The sequence below is a fragment of the Schistocerca nitens genome, chromosome 3 (assembly GCF_023898315.1).
Source record: "Schistocerca nitens isolate TAMUIC-IGC-003100 chromosome 3, iqSchNite1.1, whole genome shotgun sequence".
Taxonomy (NCBI): domain Eukaryota; kingdom Metazoa; phylum Arthropoda; class Insecta; order Orthoptera; family Acrididae; genus Schistocerca; species Schistocerca nitens.
The window spans coordinates 372,127,429-372,143,098 of NC_064616.1; positions in this window are offsets into that span (position 1 = coordinate 372,127,429).

The following is a 15,670-nucleotide window of genomic DNA, read 5'->3' on the forward strand; positions in this document are numbered from 1 at the left end:
TCGTTGAGTATCACTGGTTTTCTGGATTAGGGAAAACTTCGTAGCAGCGCCAGGACACAGTGTCAGGCCAAAAAGCAGTGGCACACTGGCTCGTCATCGAGACAGATAATGACTCAGAATATATTACTACATGAGCCTTTGCTGAACATTATTGGCTAAGGAATAATGAAAGGAAACAGCCCGAGGGGCAGCCCGCGATGTGAAATATAAGAAGATGATGGAGAGTGTAGCAGTTACGCTGAAATGAAGATGTCTACCAGCAACAGAAATGAAGAAATGTTTCAACTAAACTTCAGGTTTGAAGACATAAAAAAACGAACCCAAATAAACAGCTTTAATCCAACTCCCGAGAATGTTTTTTTTTTTTTTTTTTTTTTTTAAAGTAAGAGGACTCTTATAGTTTGATCTTCGCTGGTTCAACCGGTAATTTTCTTTCGCATTTTTGAACGTTTGTTACCGTACTAATGTGCTGAATACAATCCAAGAGAAGTTCGAATTGAGAAAATAGACGTTACTTTCGCGCCCCCTAGTTACAAACTTTCTTTAATCTTATCACTGTTCGTATTTATGCTCCATGAATATCTGATTCGCACAGGAATTACATTAGGAACACGGAAGTTCAGATTCCCGTCCGACAATCAAGGTTCATTTTTTCCTTAATTTTTCCAAACTGATTAAAGCCAATTTCATTTGAAAAGGACAGGGTCGATTACTTTCAAGATCTCTTCGCAATCCTAGCTTGTGCTCGACCTCTAGTGACTTCGAAGTCGACAGAACGTTAAAACCTGGTCATCTTCCTTCTAATCCTAAGGTTTTATTCATGTACACGTCGTTTTTGGTATCGTTGCAGAATTTTTCTAATAGCTCTACAGAATGTGTTTTTGTTGGATTACTTCTCTTTATTTCGATATTGCTCCTGTTAAATATATCAACGATCAGTTTTACCAGCACAGACGTGGCACGCACACGCTTTGCGGTTCTCTTTTATTTGTTAGCAGCGTAGTACCGAAACTGAAATTTTAGCACGGGACTATCTTAGGGCGCGTTGCATTCGTGCCAGACACATGTATCCGAGGCGGCCAGTGGGAGTGTAGGCGGCCAGGTGGTGCCAGAGCGAGGCGTGGGTGGCCCGGCTTATCTGCGCAGAGTGCGGCGTCAGCTTGCGGCCCACGGCGACTGCCGGCTGCCGATATGGCGTCGCTCTGCCCATTAACGGGGCCGATATTTCTCACAGAGAGAAACCGAACGACGAGCGCAGATATGCAAACACTGAATCGCACGCTGTCCACACGTCCCTTTTGCTAGCTCTGGTGTAATTACTTTGAAAGCATCAGTAAAAACGGAAATCGTGTGTGTGGCAATCGGAGAACTGCGCCGTTTTTTTCTGCATTAAGGGAGACCCTGAAACATCAGAAGAGTTCTCAGCTGTTTCTGCACAGAATACCGGCCTTCATGGTACCCCATGTACATTCGTTTTTCCGTTAGGTGCTGTGGCGTTACAAACAGTGAGGCGTAACACCATTGTATAAATTTTTATGTTCCAGGAAAAAAAAAAGTGTCTTCTAACAACTGACAATGAATTAAACTGCTCAGTCATCTCTTTATGCTATCTTAGATTGTTTTTCTGAGAATGAATACACTTTGTGCCATACTTTTTTACTTACTTACTTACCCGGCGTTTATGGATCTTGAAGATCATGTTCGGACGTCCCAGACTGCATCCAGTGCCACCACTAACAAGCTTTTTACACACAGTTCGATTCATCCCCCTCCCTCCATTCCCCACCTCCCAGCTGTCTTGATCATTCATGACTTTGTCCATTCATCGCTTTGTATTTGACCTGCACTTGTAGCCCCGAGTATTAACGCGACCGCTTCTGGGACAGGGAGATATACCGTTACCCGACTGAATCTACCCAGCGTCGCATTCGGGAGGACGACAGTTCAATCCCGCGTCCGGCCATCCTGATTTCGGTTTTCCGTGATTTCCCTAAACCACTCCAGGAAAATGCCGGGATGGTTCGTTTGAAAGGGCACGGCCGACTTCCTTCCCCTTCCTTCCCTAATCCTATGAGACCGATGACCTCGCTGTCTGGTCTCCTCCCCCAAAAACAACCCAACAACAACCCTTTACCCAGCGGATTAACGATGACGGGTCAGTGTGCCGGTCAGCCTAAATGTAATTTTTAGGCTGTTTCCTACATCCCACCAGGCGAATGCTGGGCTGGTTCCCATGTTCAGCCTCGGATACGCGATACGAAAACATACAGAACACTTTCTCACACTTGCACACACAATTTACTCTATACGTAGACAGTTTGGGTGGACTGCTTCTGTTCTGAGGGGTGAACAGAAGACTGATGACGTTAGCTGTTTTATTTCCTTAAACACGTACTCAGAATCAGCATCCTGGGTCTGCCATATTGACCTATTCCTTCGTGTCTTACCATCATTACAGCTTTGGTCCTACAGTGTTTAGGCTTCGAAATTTTCTTGCCTTTATTTTATGTAAACTGTTTGGTTACCACAAAAATTTAAAAAGTTCCTGGTTCTTCCTTCTCCTCCAGTTATCCGCTCTCGCACTGGACCAAAGACCTTCCTCGAGAGTTTTCGTTCAAATACTAACAGTTTTTCACCATCCACTTCAGTGCCACTCAAGGTCTCTGTTCCATATGATGCCACTGGCACCTGGCACTATTCTTGCATTGTACGTCTTGAATTCGAACTTTCTGGAGAACATTCGTGGTCGAATTTTCTATTTCGTGCTGAAAGATGTTCTGGATGCATTAATGATCCCCCGTTTTATCTCCAGCTGTAAGTTTGTGGTCGTTAAACTAGGTGACCAGGTCTTAAAGTTTTCTGCTTTAATCAGACCCAGATCTCCAGCTCGCAGTGGTATTTTCTGCAATGTTCCTCTGGATAACACTATAACTTCCACGTCTTCAGTGTTGATTTTCAGTCTGACTTTGCACTATGGGCTACGTCCCTCACTGTACTCTCCATCTGAGCTTTCAGCTCTACCAAGGCTGCGATGTAAACAGCTTATGTTTTCAACTCAAGTGGGCATCACTCTTATTGCTGTTCATTCCTTGGATGACCTTCTCAATTACTGTGCATAAATAAAATCACATAATCTGCTGATAACATGTGTGTGTGTCTAACTTCCTGGATCTTCGTGGTATTTTGCCTTTGCTCTTGTCTTTTCCGTACGTGCTCCTACCGAATCCCTTCATGATGTCGAACATGATCAGGACACTACCATATGTCCTGAAGTACAGAGTGGATCTACTGAAATGCAAGAACTTCCCCCATATTTGCCTCGTGATAAATATTTGATCTAGTGTACAAAATCCTACATAATAATCACCAACTACCTGTTGTATGAGCAGCTTCCATCTTTGTTTCATTTATCCTGTGCTCATCAGAGGGCGTTCCTGTGGTTTTTGTGCAAGGTGTATCAGCTAAGGCCTTCACTTCGAATATCTCAGGAATCGTTTAAGATACCATAATTTTGCTGTCACCTAGCTGAATTTTGAGAAAGTCTTCACTATACTACGTAGAGGCTCGTTTCATAGCTATATTAATTACAAAGATATCAGTATCAACTTGGCTTTTTCAAATGGAACTATACTAACTCTTGCTGCTAGTATCGTAACTCAAAAAAATACTAATTCAACGGCGTTTCACTCTTTAAAACTCCACTCCACTCCACGATGCCTATTGCTGCTTTTCGCTGCTCTGAATTCATGTCCAAATAAGGTAGTGTGTCACTTCGCGTAAGGAGGAAACAAAGTGTTGCACCATCGCGATACTGGTATAAGAGGCGAACAGAGGAAATACAGCTTTCATTCTATCTGTGCTGTTCACTTATGTTGAGCGCTGGTTAGTTTGAGAAAACAAATATCTGCCACAAACCAGCAGGAACTAGACATGTTAGCCGGCCGGAGTGGCCGTGCGGTTAAAGGCGCTGCAGTCTGGAACCGCAAGACCGCTACGGTCGCAGGTTCGAATCCTGCCTCGGGCATGGATGTTTGTGATGTCCTTAGGTTAGTTAGGTTTAACTAGTTCTCAGTTCTAGGGGACTAATGACCTCAGCAGTTGAGTCCCATAGTGCTCAGAGCCATTTGAATCTAGACATGTTGCATTTTTTAGAAAAATGCAAAAGAAACGCGAAAAAAAAACAGTTAAGTTGCACATGCAAAGGTTTTAACGTCTGTAGCGGCAGTGGAAACAAACAGGAGATGTACTGCCTATCGCTGTTTCCCTGTAAGCTATAACTTTGCCCTCATCTGGTAATCTTTTGTCTCCGGAACGTGGAGACACTGATTTTCTTCACCCACTGCAAGTGTTTCGTCTCCTGAATTGATTATGTTTTTAAATAGGAGGGGGCAGTGGGAAAAGTACAGATCAATAATAGCCAGTAATCGGAATTAACTCCGATTATACTGATATAAATGTGAGGCAGGCTTGTCATAATGTTTTATCGAATTCACTTACAGTTCTGAATGACTTGCAAGGTGACAATTTTTTGTAGGATAAATTAAGAAATACAAGAGTCATCAAGACACAATGGCAGCTGAGGGAGAATGCGTCCATTCCCTAGAGAGAGAGGAAAGGAAGGGGGGGGGGGGGTATTGCCGAAGCGAGATGAACTAAGAATGGGAAAATGTTTGCCATGTTGCAAATGGCGTGATTCTACGACAGCAACCAACGTAGTTGCTGCATGTGTCCTACCGCAAAACGAGCTTATCACACCGGACTCCCATTACTTGGGGATGCTCTTCAGATAAGGGAAGACAACACTTGAGTATCAAAACGGCGGTAGCAGCAAATTTTGTACTGTGGACGTCCACAGCTGTAGTATTGTACCATGATGTAAAAGACCGCTTCGGCTCTGTGATAAATCTTATTTTTCATAACGGTAAAACGGCGGTAACCTCCGCACTACTACTAACCGTGATACGAAGACATAGAGAGTATGCAACTGAATGAGCCCGAAGGCATCGTCTCCATACTTTTGTTAATTCGGGTGCCACAATGTCGCGTGCGCCCATGGATACAAAAGGTCCCACAGCCAATATGACACGGGCACCAGGAGGAATTAGTGTACTTCTGCATAGCCCAGCCTGGCTCCAATTTCGAACATAATGACCCCCAATTTTACATTTTCATCAACCTGTGTACTTTCTAAATCAATTAAATGGTGAATTCGGAAATTTCTTAATTGTCCCACAACAATAGATGGTTCTGTAGACAGGCAAGTCACAGATGTCGTTCGTTGGCTGGATAAAAGTAATCTTATTACATAAAATGCATAATTTACTTTAATGACATCTTAATTAATTTGAAAATAGACCCATGATTATCATAAATGAACTAAAAACTCTGCAAGGAACTCGAATCTGCGATTGAAATAATGAAATTAATTTTATCCGACTCACAATGGGAGGCCATGACGTTTGGAACGCAGATTTACTTCAAACTTCGTACACTCGTAGTACTCCATTAGGACAACAAAATGTGTAAGCAGTAGCGCGTACTTCTCAAGTGTTATTGAGAAAATCGCAAGATAATTTAGGTCGTCCGATATACAGGGTGTTACAAAAAGGTACGGCCAAACTTTCAGGAAACATTCCCCACACACAAACAAAGAAAAGATGTTATGTGGACATGTGTCCGGAAACGCTTAATTTCCATGTTAGAGCTCATTTTAGTTTCGTCAGTATGTACTGTACTTCCTCGATTCGCCGCCAGTTGGCTCAATTGAAGGAAGGTAATGTTGACTTCGGTGCTTTTGTTGACACGCGACTCATTGCTCTACAGTACTAGCATCAAGCACATCAGTACGTAGCATCAACAGGTTACTGTTCATCACGAACGTGGTTTTGCAGTCAGTGCAATGTTTACAAATGCGGAGTTGGCAGATGCCCATTTGATGTATGGATTAGCACGGGGCAATAGCCGTGGCGCGGTACGTTTGTATCGAGACAGATTTCCAGAACGAAGGTGTCCCGACAGGAAGACGTTCGGAGCAATTGATCGGCGTCTCAGGGAGCACGGAACATTCAAGCCTATGAATCGCGGCTGGGGAAGACCTAGAACGACGAAGACACCTGCAATGGACGAGGCAATTCTTCGTGCAGTTGACGATAACCCTAATGTCAGCGTCAGAGAAGTTGCTGCTGTACAAGGTAACGTTGACCACGTCACTGTATGGAGAGTGCTACGGGAGAAACAGTTGTTTCCGTACTATGTACAGCGTGTGCAGGCACTATCAGCAGCTGGTTGGCCTCCACGGGTACACTTCTGCGAATGGTTGATCCAACAATGTGTCAATCCTCATTTCAGTGCAAATGTTCTCTTTACGGATGAGGCTTCATTCCAACGTGGTCAAATTCTAAAGTTTCACAATCAACATGTGTGGGCTGACGAGAATCCGCACGCAATTTTGCAATCACGTCATCAACACAGATTTTCTGTGAACTTTTGGGCAGGCATTGTTGGTGATGTCTTGATTGGGCTCCATGTTCTTCCACCTACGCTCAATGGAGCGCGTTATCCTGATTTCATACGGGATACTCTACCTGTGCTGCTAGAACATGTGCCTTTACAAGTACGACACAACATGTGGTTCATGCGCGATGGAGCTCCTGCACATTTCAGTCGAAGTGTTCGTACGCTTCTCAACAACAGATTCGGTGACCGATGGATTGGTAGAGGCGGACCAATCCCATGGCCTCCATGCTCTCCTGACCTCAACCCTCTTGACTTTCATTTATGGGGGCATTTGAAAGCTCTTGTCTACGCAACCCGGTACCAAATGTAGAGACTCTTCGTGCTCGTATTGTGGACGGCTGTGATACAATACGCCATTCTCCAGGGCTGCATGAGGGATTCCATGCGATGGAGGGTGGATGCATGTATCCTCGCTAACGGAGGACATTTTGAACATTTCCTGTAACGAAGTGTTTGAAGTCACGCTGGTACGTTCTGTTGCTGTGTGTTTCCATTCCATGATTATTGTGATTTGAAGAGAAGTAATAAAGTGAGCTCTAACATGGAAAGTAAGCGTTTCCGGACACATGTCCACATAACATAATTTATTTCTTTGTGTGTGAGGAATGTTTCCTGAAAGTTTGGCCGTACCTTTTTGTAACACCCTGTGGCCGTTTTTACCAGGAAGCGGTGGCAGCCGAGTGGCTAGCATTCAAGCCCCGTAATCGCTGGATCGAGTCCTGTTCTTCAGTTTTTTATTATTTTTAACAGAGTCATTTTCTTTACTATTTATATTACAATTGATATAATGGGAAAAATACGTGTAATCAGATCAACTTTTATTAAAAAATGGTTCAAATGGCTCTGAGCACTATGGGACTTAACATCTATGGTCATCACTCCCCTAGAACTTAGAACTAATTAAACCTAACTTACCTAAGGACATCACACAACACCCAGTCATCACGAGGCATTTTATTAAATTTACAATGTTATTTGGCAGTCTTCAAATTTTAATTATCAGAAATAATATAATATTCATAACTATCGACTAGTAAACGACCAAACGCATAAAGTTATACTGAAAATGTATGCTTGTCCGTGATTTGAGAAATCCCTTATTCCTAGAAGGAGCCCGAATCTACTTGTCACCTCCAAGTTTTGACCGGCACAGACGGCTTTCGAAAGATGTACAATTAATCGTCGCTTTCGAAATTACGAGTACAATGGCAGGTTGGTATTTTTCGTAAAAACATGGAAAACATTAAGTTTAACGGCACCAGCTGCTTTGAATAAATTCTGTTTCCGCATACGCGAGGTCTTTCGAGGTTTTCCATGGAAAAACAAACCTCTTTAACATTTTCAAAAACCTCTCTTTCAGCTGATAATTTGGAAGCAAACCATGCATAACGCAGCATTTCCTCGAATATCGGTGCTGATAATTGATCATGCAGTATCGAGTGTATTTTAATAGCGTCTACACGAGAAGCAATGTCTCGTTCTTTTTCGATTAAACACGAACAATTTTGAAGACACGGACAAGCATACATTTTCAGTATCATTTTATGCGTTTGGTCGTTTACTAGTTGATAGTTATATTATATTATTTGAGATAATAAAAATTCGTAGACTGTCCAATAACATCGTAAATTTAATAAAAGTTCATCGACTACACGTATTTTTCCCATTATATCAATTGTAACATAAATAGCAAAGAAAATGACTGTGTTGGAAATAAAAAAACTGACGAACGGGACTCGATCCAGCGATCCAGCGATTACGGGGCTTGAAGGCGCCGCACTTTTTTTTAAATCTCATTTTGTTCACTTTTGTTCGTTGCATCTGCTCGGGGCGGACGTCGTAAGACACCCGTTTAAGTTCGTTGTTGATTGATTAACTCAGTTTTTTTTATTACAGAGGGCAGCTAACCCCCTGTTGGAAATAAAAAAACTGACGAACGGGACTCGATCCAGCGATTACGGGGCTTGAACGCTACGCACTCGGCTGCCGCCGCTTCATGGTAAAAACGGCCACGCACAGGTATATATTTGACGACCGAAATTATCTTGCGATTTTGTCAATAACGCTTGAGAAGTTAGCGCTACTGCTTACACATTTTGTTGTCCTAATGGAGTACTACGAGTGTACGAAGTTTGAAGTAAATCCGCGTTCCAAACGTCGTGGCCTCCCCTTGTCAGATTTTTTTGTGATCAGGACAGGAATGGACAGATGTCATGTGCGCTAAATGTCTTCGAAAAGTCTCTGCGATATAAGGTGTCCCGACACAGTGTCCAACAAAACTGATAATTCAGCGAATGTGAAAAAAGGTGCTACTAGAGGGCACTGTACTATAATGCAAAGGGTAAGGGGCTAGCCTGCAACGAGCGGGGCGAACGAAATAGATGTTCTAGTGCAGATGTTGCTCATAATCCACGTGTTAGATCCAGTGAAATTGCGATTGCATCAGCAGTGAGTCAGCCCAGTGTTCTCCGCCTTTTGTACGGAAACAGATACCATCAGTATCATGTGTCACTTCAACAGTGCATCAACCAGCAGGATTGCAGAAGAAGTGTGGAATTGTGTCGCTAGGTTCTGATGCAACATGAGGAAAGTAAGTTCCTTCTTCAAAAAATTCTCTTTAGTGATGAAGCTACCTTTACACACCATGGAAAGCTGACGTAAGGAAATATGCATTATTGGGTCACTGGGAATCCGCGCTGGCTGAAGCAGATTGAATATCAGAGGCAATGGCTTGTGAAAGTTTCGTAAAGGGTTTTTAGAGACTACCTGCTGAGTCCTTACTTCATTGATGAAATCTTAACGCGTTAAATGCATACACAATTTCTTACCAAAGAGCTGCCGCCTGTGCTAAGTGAAGTACTGCTTGAAATTTGTAGATGATGTGGTACCAGCACGATGTGTGTCAAACTCACTTCTCGCTTGTGACTAGCAATGCGCCCACACAACTCTTTCCTGGTTCCTGCACACGGCTCGAAGGTGTTATGAGTTGCCCTGCACGTTCGCCTGATTTGACGCTACTGGATTCCTTTCTCCGATATATTCAAAATGAATGTTAGGGTTTTAAGACTTTGTAGCATAATTACATTCAGCTTGCAATTATAAATAATACATCAAATAAAAGAGCAGCTGAGACAGTTTTGTTTGTTTACCTGTGCGCAAAGAACAGAGTATGGAACGAACATGAGTGATTGAAGAATGTGTTGAACGATTGAATATTTCAGCTTATAGCTGACATCGCTGCTTTGTTTCGACATGCTCTTTCCTCAACCTATTTTATGTTTGACCAGGAATATTTTGAACAGTCTGACGGTGTCGCCATAGGGAGCCATCTGTCTCCTCTGGTGGCTAACTTTTTCTATCGAGCATTTTGAGGAAAGAACACTTGAATCAGCGGTTTGTAAACCAACTGTTTTTTGGAGGTACGTCGATGATACCTTCATAGTGTGGCCCCACGGAGAAGAAAAGTTAATGGGGTTTTTTCATCATCTTAACTCCACCCATGAGAATATTCTATTTACTATGGAACTAGAGAAAGATGGATGCCTTCCATTCCTGGATGTTTTGGTTAAACGGAAGAGTGACGGCTCGGTGGGACATTCTGTTTATCGCAAGCCCACTCACACTGATTTGTAGTTGCATTCTTCAAGTTGCCATCACCCATCCCAAACCATGAGGTGCTTATGTGCACAGTGCGCATACGGTGTCGGATGCAGAGAATTTGCCTAATGAACTTGCACATTTAAGGACGGTGTTCAGAGACAATGGATACTCGACCCCTTCAAATTAACAGGGTCTTCTCCATTAAAGCCAGGAACCGGGAAGTGGATAAAGAGGAGAACGCGTCAACCACGTCCCTAGCTTTTCTTCCCTTCGTTGAAAATATTTCCTTCAAAATAGCGAGGATTCTTAATAATTTTCATGTGAAAGTGGTTTTCCGTCCACCTTCTAAGATTTCGGATCTACTGGGATCGGTGAAGGATGGTTTGTTACTGCGGAAGGCGGAAATTTATAAAATACTGTGTCAATGTGGTATGGCCTATATAGGACAGACAACGCGTACAGTGGAAGAGCGTTGTACGGAACATAAACGTTGCACTCGCCTACTTCAACCCAGTAAGTCTGCAGTTGCGGAACATTGTATTTCCAACGGAAATTCAATGGAGTGTGACAAAACTTCGATTTTGGCCACAGCAACAACCTTTTGGGACTTCATAATCAAAGAATCCGTTGAAATACGCATTGCGGAAAATCTAATGAACTGTGACAGTGGTTACCAACTGAATAACGCGTGGAATTCCGTCATCTCCGAAATTTGCTCGAGACGAAGACGCCAGAAGACTTCGATGGCTGCGGCCACCGACAATCCCGACGGCAGCTGAATCTTGCAGTTCCACCAGCGAGGGCGCTGCCGCTGGACGGTGTGGTCCTTCCGTCTCCGCGACTTAAACGCATGCGCGGCAGTACTATCAGCGCACTATATAAAACGGAGCGGAGAACGTCTTCGACCTCCCTTGTCTGTGTGCCCCTGGCAGATCCTCTCTGTTTGCTCATCGTCAACAGTGCACTACGACAGTGTTGTGTTTGGTGCTGTTCTCATTTGCGTCAAGAGCTGTGATTTTAATTGTGTGCTGGACTTGTACATAGTGTTATTGTCAGTGACTGTTATGTGCTACGCCAGTCGTCGATACTTTATGATCCAGTGCGTGGTTTTGTTTTGTGTGGGCTCATTTTTTTACGGTTTTAACTCCTTTATACAGTCGCCCCCATTTTTTGTCTGTTCTCTTCCATGACGTTCCCCCTTTTTTACTATGTACACCATATTCTCTCCTTTATGTTATTTTAAGTGTCCTCTATTGTACGCTTAATGTCTTTCGGCTGAAGAGCACCGCATATGCTGCTGCCAGCCCGCCCGCCCGCACTGAAATACAATAAAGGAAAAAAAAAAAAATCTTCGTCAGTCCTCGTTCGGCAGTTGTCCAGCCGAAATATCGTGGAATGAAGTTTACGACGACCGGCCGCAATCTCGAAATCTTTTTGAACAGTTGATTCGATGGGAAAATTTTAAATTTTACACACATAATGTTCGTCAACGAAGCTCAAAATTCGAGAGACCGAATGAGACATAATGAACGAAAAATAAATATAGAAACCAAGGCCAAAGAGTTTGCAGTGAGCCTCAGTGGAATGGTAGAAACTGAAGGGGGCCGTACGGTGGTCATTTGCAAGAGAACAGACATAACAACAGGAGGAAAATGCAAAATTGTAACCACTTCACGCAGCCGGTCTGTAACTAAGGGTAAATGAGAAATGATAGAGGGACTGGTACACGAAATCCACAACGTGATCGCCAGAACAAAGCAGTGTAACTCAGACCACTTAACCCCTAAAATAGAAACTGCAGCAGAAGTCCGCGTAGGAATTGACAGTCGGCCACTACGGACTTGTTACATCATTAACGTAATGTTAAGAATCATTCGCTTCCAATTCATTTGTGTAGTCTTTTAGTGTATTGTTCTTTATGATCTTGCACTTACACTTTTTGGATTCTCTGTTATTATTATTATTAGAGAATAAGCTAAAATAGGATTACAAATTTCATTTGAAAAAACAAAATTTATGACTGACATCAAAGATGCACCTTCTGATCTCAAAATTGGTAATAACTACATCTCGCGAGTAAAAGAACTTAAATATTTAGGTGAATGGATTGCAGAAAATTGTAATGAAAAGAAATCTGTCAGATCAAGAGTCCAGAAAATGGAGATGGCGTTTCAGTTAACAAAAAACATTTACAACAAAAAGAGTCTCTCGTGGAACTGCAAAATACGACACTATACAACAGTAATTAGACCCGAAGCTCTCTACGCATCTGAGACACTAAACCTTCAACACAGAACACTAAAAGAGGAATTAGAAGTGAAAGAACGTAAGATAATGAGGAAAATCCTAGGACCAAGAACTAAAGATGGGATACATTATCCAAAACCCAATGCAGAAATATGTAAAAATATCTCCAAAATAACAGACACAATGCGCATGAAAAGAAGCCAATTCATGGGGCACTTAGAAAGAATGGACTCAAACAGGTTAACGTACAAAATCCACACATTTTTAAAGAACAAAACTACAAGACCGAACTGGTACAAACAGACGGAAAAAGACCTGAGAGAATTAGGGTCTCCAAATCTACATGATAGAAATGAAATCAGAAAAATCACAAACACACGGGGTTTTGAGGAAGAAGAGAGAAAAACTAACCAACATACATGGTCTACGCAACGAAAGCTAGCCCATTCGTTGTTTATGAAGGAATACTGGGCGAAAAGGAAGGCCAACAAATGTTGATTACGCGTGGTCCTAAGTGATCCATCCGCGAAGAAGAAGAAGAAGAAGAAGAGAATAAGATCTTCTGTAACGTCTGATCGAGGAGTCTGGCGTTTGTAGTTTTCTGTACAGCATTTGTGCTTTGATAATTTACAGCAAATTTGAGACAAACTGATGTCCACCACAACAAAGGGTTGTGTCAGAACAACGTAAAAACTGCATTAATTGCACTAGTCTTGGAAACACAATTCTTCTCAGAATTAATCTTGGAATGTAGTAATGGTTTTGTTTCTACTGTTAATATTGTGTGTATTGCCGGTGGAGCGTATGCACGGCCTGTTCCACCAATCGGAGTCAGGAGACGATAGTAGTGCCACAGAAGATGGTTTGCGATCCGATAGTGGGCCTTGGCGTGATTTGGATCATGCCACCGATACCGATGGGGGCATCTTGCAAGACGGACATGGGTTGTTGACGTTCGAGTATGAGTTTTTTTCGCTGTGGTTCGATTAGGGTTATCGCCAGTGGAACGATGTGTTCTCGTTGGTGGTTTTCGAGTTTGGAGCGATATTTTTCGCTGTAGCACTTTTTCGTCTGTGGTTATCGCTTATGGATAAACACCAGTAGTGCGATAATGCTTGCTTTGTGGTATTTCGATTGTGTCTCGCCAGCGCCAAAGGCGCGTCATAGGCGAAGTTTTGTATTACGTAGGGTGAGCATGTGGTGTGCGAGTCATGGTAGTGCGTTTTCAGATGAATAGTAAGGAAATGGCGAGTGGGACCAGATTAAAAAAGAAACGGAAAATAATCGCAAATCCTTATTCACTACAAATTATAGCAGCAGTTATTTGACGATATCTGCACGTCGATTTCTGTTGAGTTATTGGGCAGTTTCAGAGGGAAAGGTGAATTCCTACCGATGGCAGCTCTCCCTGACAGCACAGTAAGAACTGTACAGATGGCGGTGAGCACTATTCGACCCACATTCTGCACCAGATATCAGCATCGGCGTCACCGTCTAAAAAGTTGGCATCAGGAGAAGTATCGAAGTCCAGAATAGTGTAACGTACAAAGGGTTACAGGTAGCTAGACTTGGTAATGGGTAGAATATAGTTAGTAAGTGTTGCATGGTGTGAGAGTACTTGAAGTATGAATATGCTTAGCCTATTGGGGTGCTTCAGTGGTATTGGGAAACTAACAAAACACTGACATACGCTACGGCAACATGATTTCACCACTACAAATTGATTAGTGTATGTCTTTTAGATAAGCGATTGATTATAGATGATGCTGCGATTTTTTCAAACGAACCTTACTAGTAATATTGTTTAAATGAAAGAAAGCAGTAAAGGACGCACTTTTTTGCATTAATCATACTGTAAAAATTCAGCAACAACTTCAAACTGTTCATATTTTTGTTATGACTTTCTATTTATGTATTTTTGTAAACATTCATTGTAAAAACATGGCACTAAAATTTGTACTAAGGATTGTGCAGAGGACTACGGCATTGAAAACGACGGGCGAGATGCTGGAAGAGTGTCTTCAACATGAGCGACAGTTTGTCACTTGCTGCCCCATCACTCGTCTGTCGTTAGTCCAAATGCCTACCGGCTGCTGCCATAGACTGGAGACAGGTCCTGCCACAGACTCTGCTGCCACTGCTAACGCTCTTAAACAAAATGGTAACCCTTTTCTTAGCACCAACTCACTCCCTATAACTGTCACATCCAACCTGTTAACACACTGCCGGCCGCTGTGGTCTCGCGGTTCTAGGTGCACAGTCCGGAACCGTGCGACTGCTACGGTCGCAGGTTCGAATCCTGCCTCGGGCATGGATGTGTGTGATGTCCTTAGGTTAGTTAGGTTTAAGTAGTTCTAAGTTCTAAGGGACTGATGACCACAGCAGTTGAGTCCCATAGTGCTCAGAGCCATTTGAACCATTTTTTTGTTAACACATTTCAAAAGAGTAGTGCTGTGTTTATTTGTGTGTCTAGTGCAAAGCTAAGTTTTGGACTCCCTGAAGTCCCTTTAGAATGGAGCAATAAATAAGTTTGTGTTTTTTTAAATTCTTATTTTTGTGTGCCTTGCTGTACTTATTTTACTAGGTTAAATGTAATTTTTTACTTTCATTTCCTACTATGTTTGTCGTGAGGGACAAAATCATTTTCAGATGTGTACTGGGGTACAACGTCACTCTCATCTAAAATTAACAAAAGATCGCACACAACAAACACACTAATGTTCAAACCATTTTTGAAAGTGACTCATTTTTTTATTCTGTCTCTGTCATTCGTGTTAAGTCCCACTATGTTTCACATGTCATTTAAATGTTGTTTATTTTGTGTTAACACCACTTACACCGTTGTACTAAAAGAACAGAAAGGCACTTCGCTATGAAATAAGGTCAACAGATGGCACATGTCACCTGCTTGGATAGAACTTGTCATATGATTTGTCTCTATGGAATATTGAATCACTGTGAATGCTTGGGCAGGGGTAGCAAAATCTCTGAAGATGACCTTTTTAATTGTTCAACCATTGTATTTAGAGTCACGTGTGTATGTCAAAGACATGAGGGCCTACAGGAACAATTCTGACACCCAGAAAATAACAAAAATTTTGCAGGCATGCAGCAGTGAATGTGTGTGTAACCCCTGGTTCAATGAGGTCAAGACAGGGTGTGCTACTTTTTGGTTTTTGGTTGGCAAAGCTATCATGGTCGTGCACGTCATTCTCAAAGACCCAGTTAAGATGTCATAATTTCTTCCGCTCTGTGTCACATTAATCTTCTTACTAAAGTGCGACACTCCCCATGCATAAATTATTGG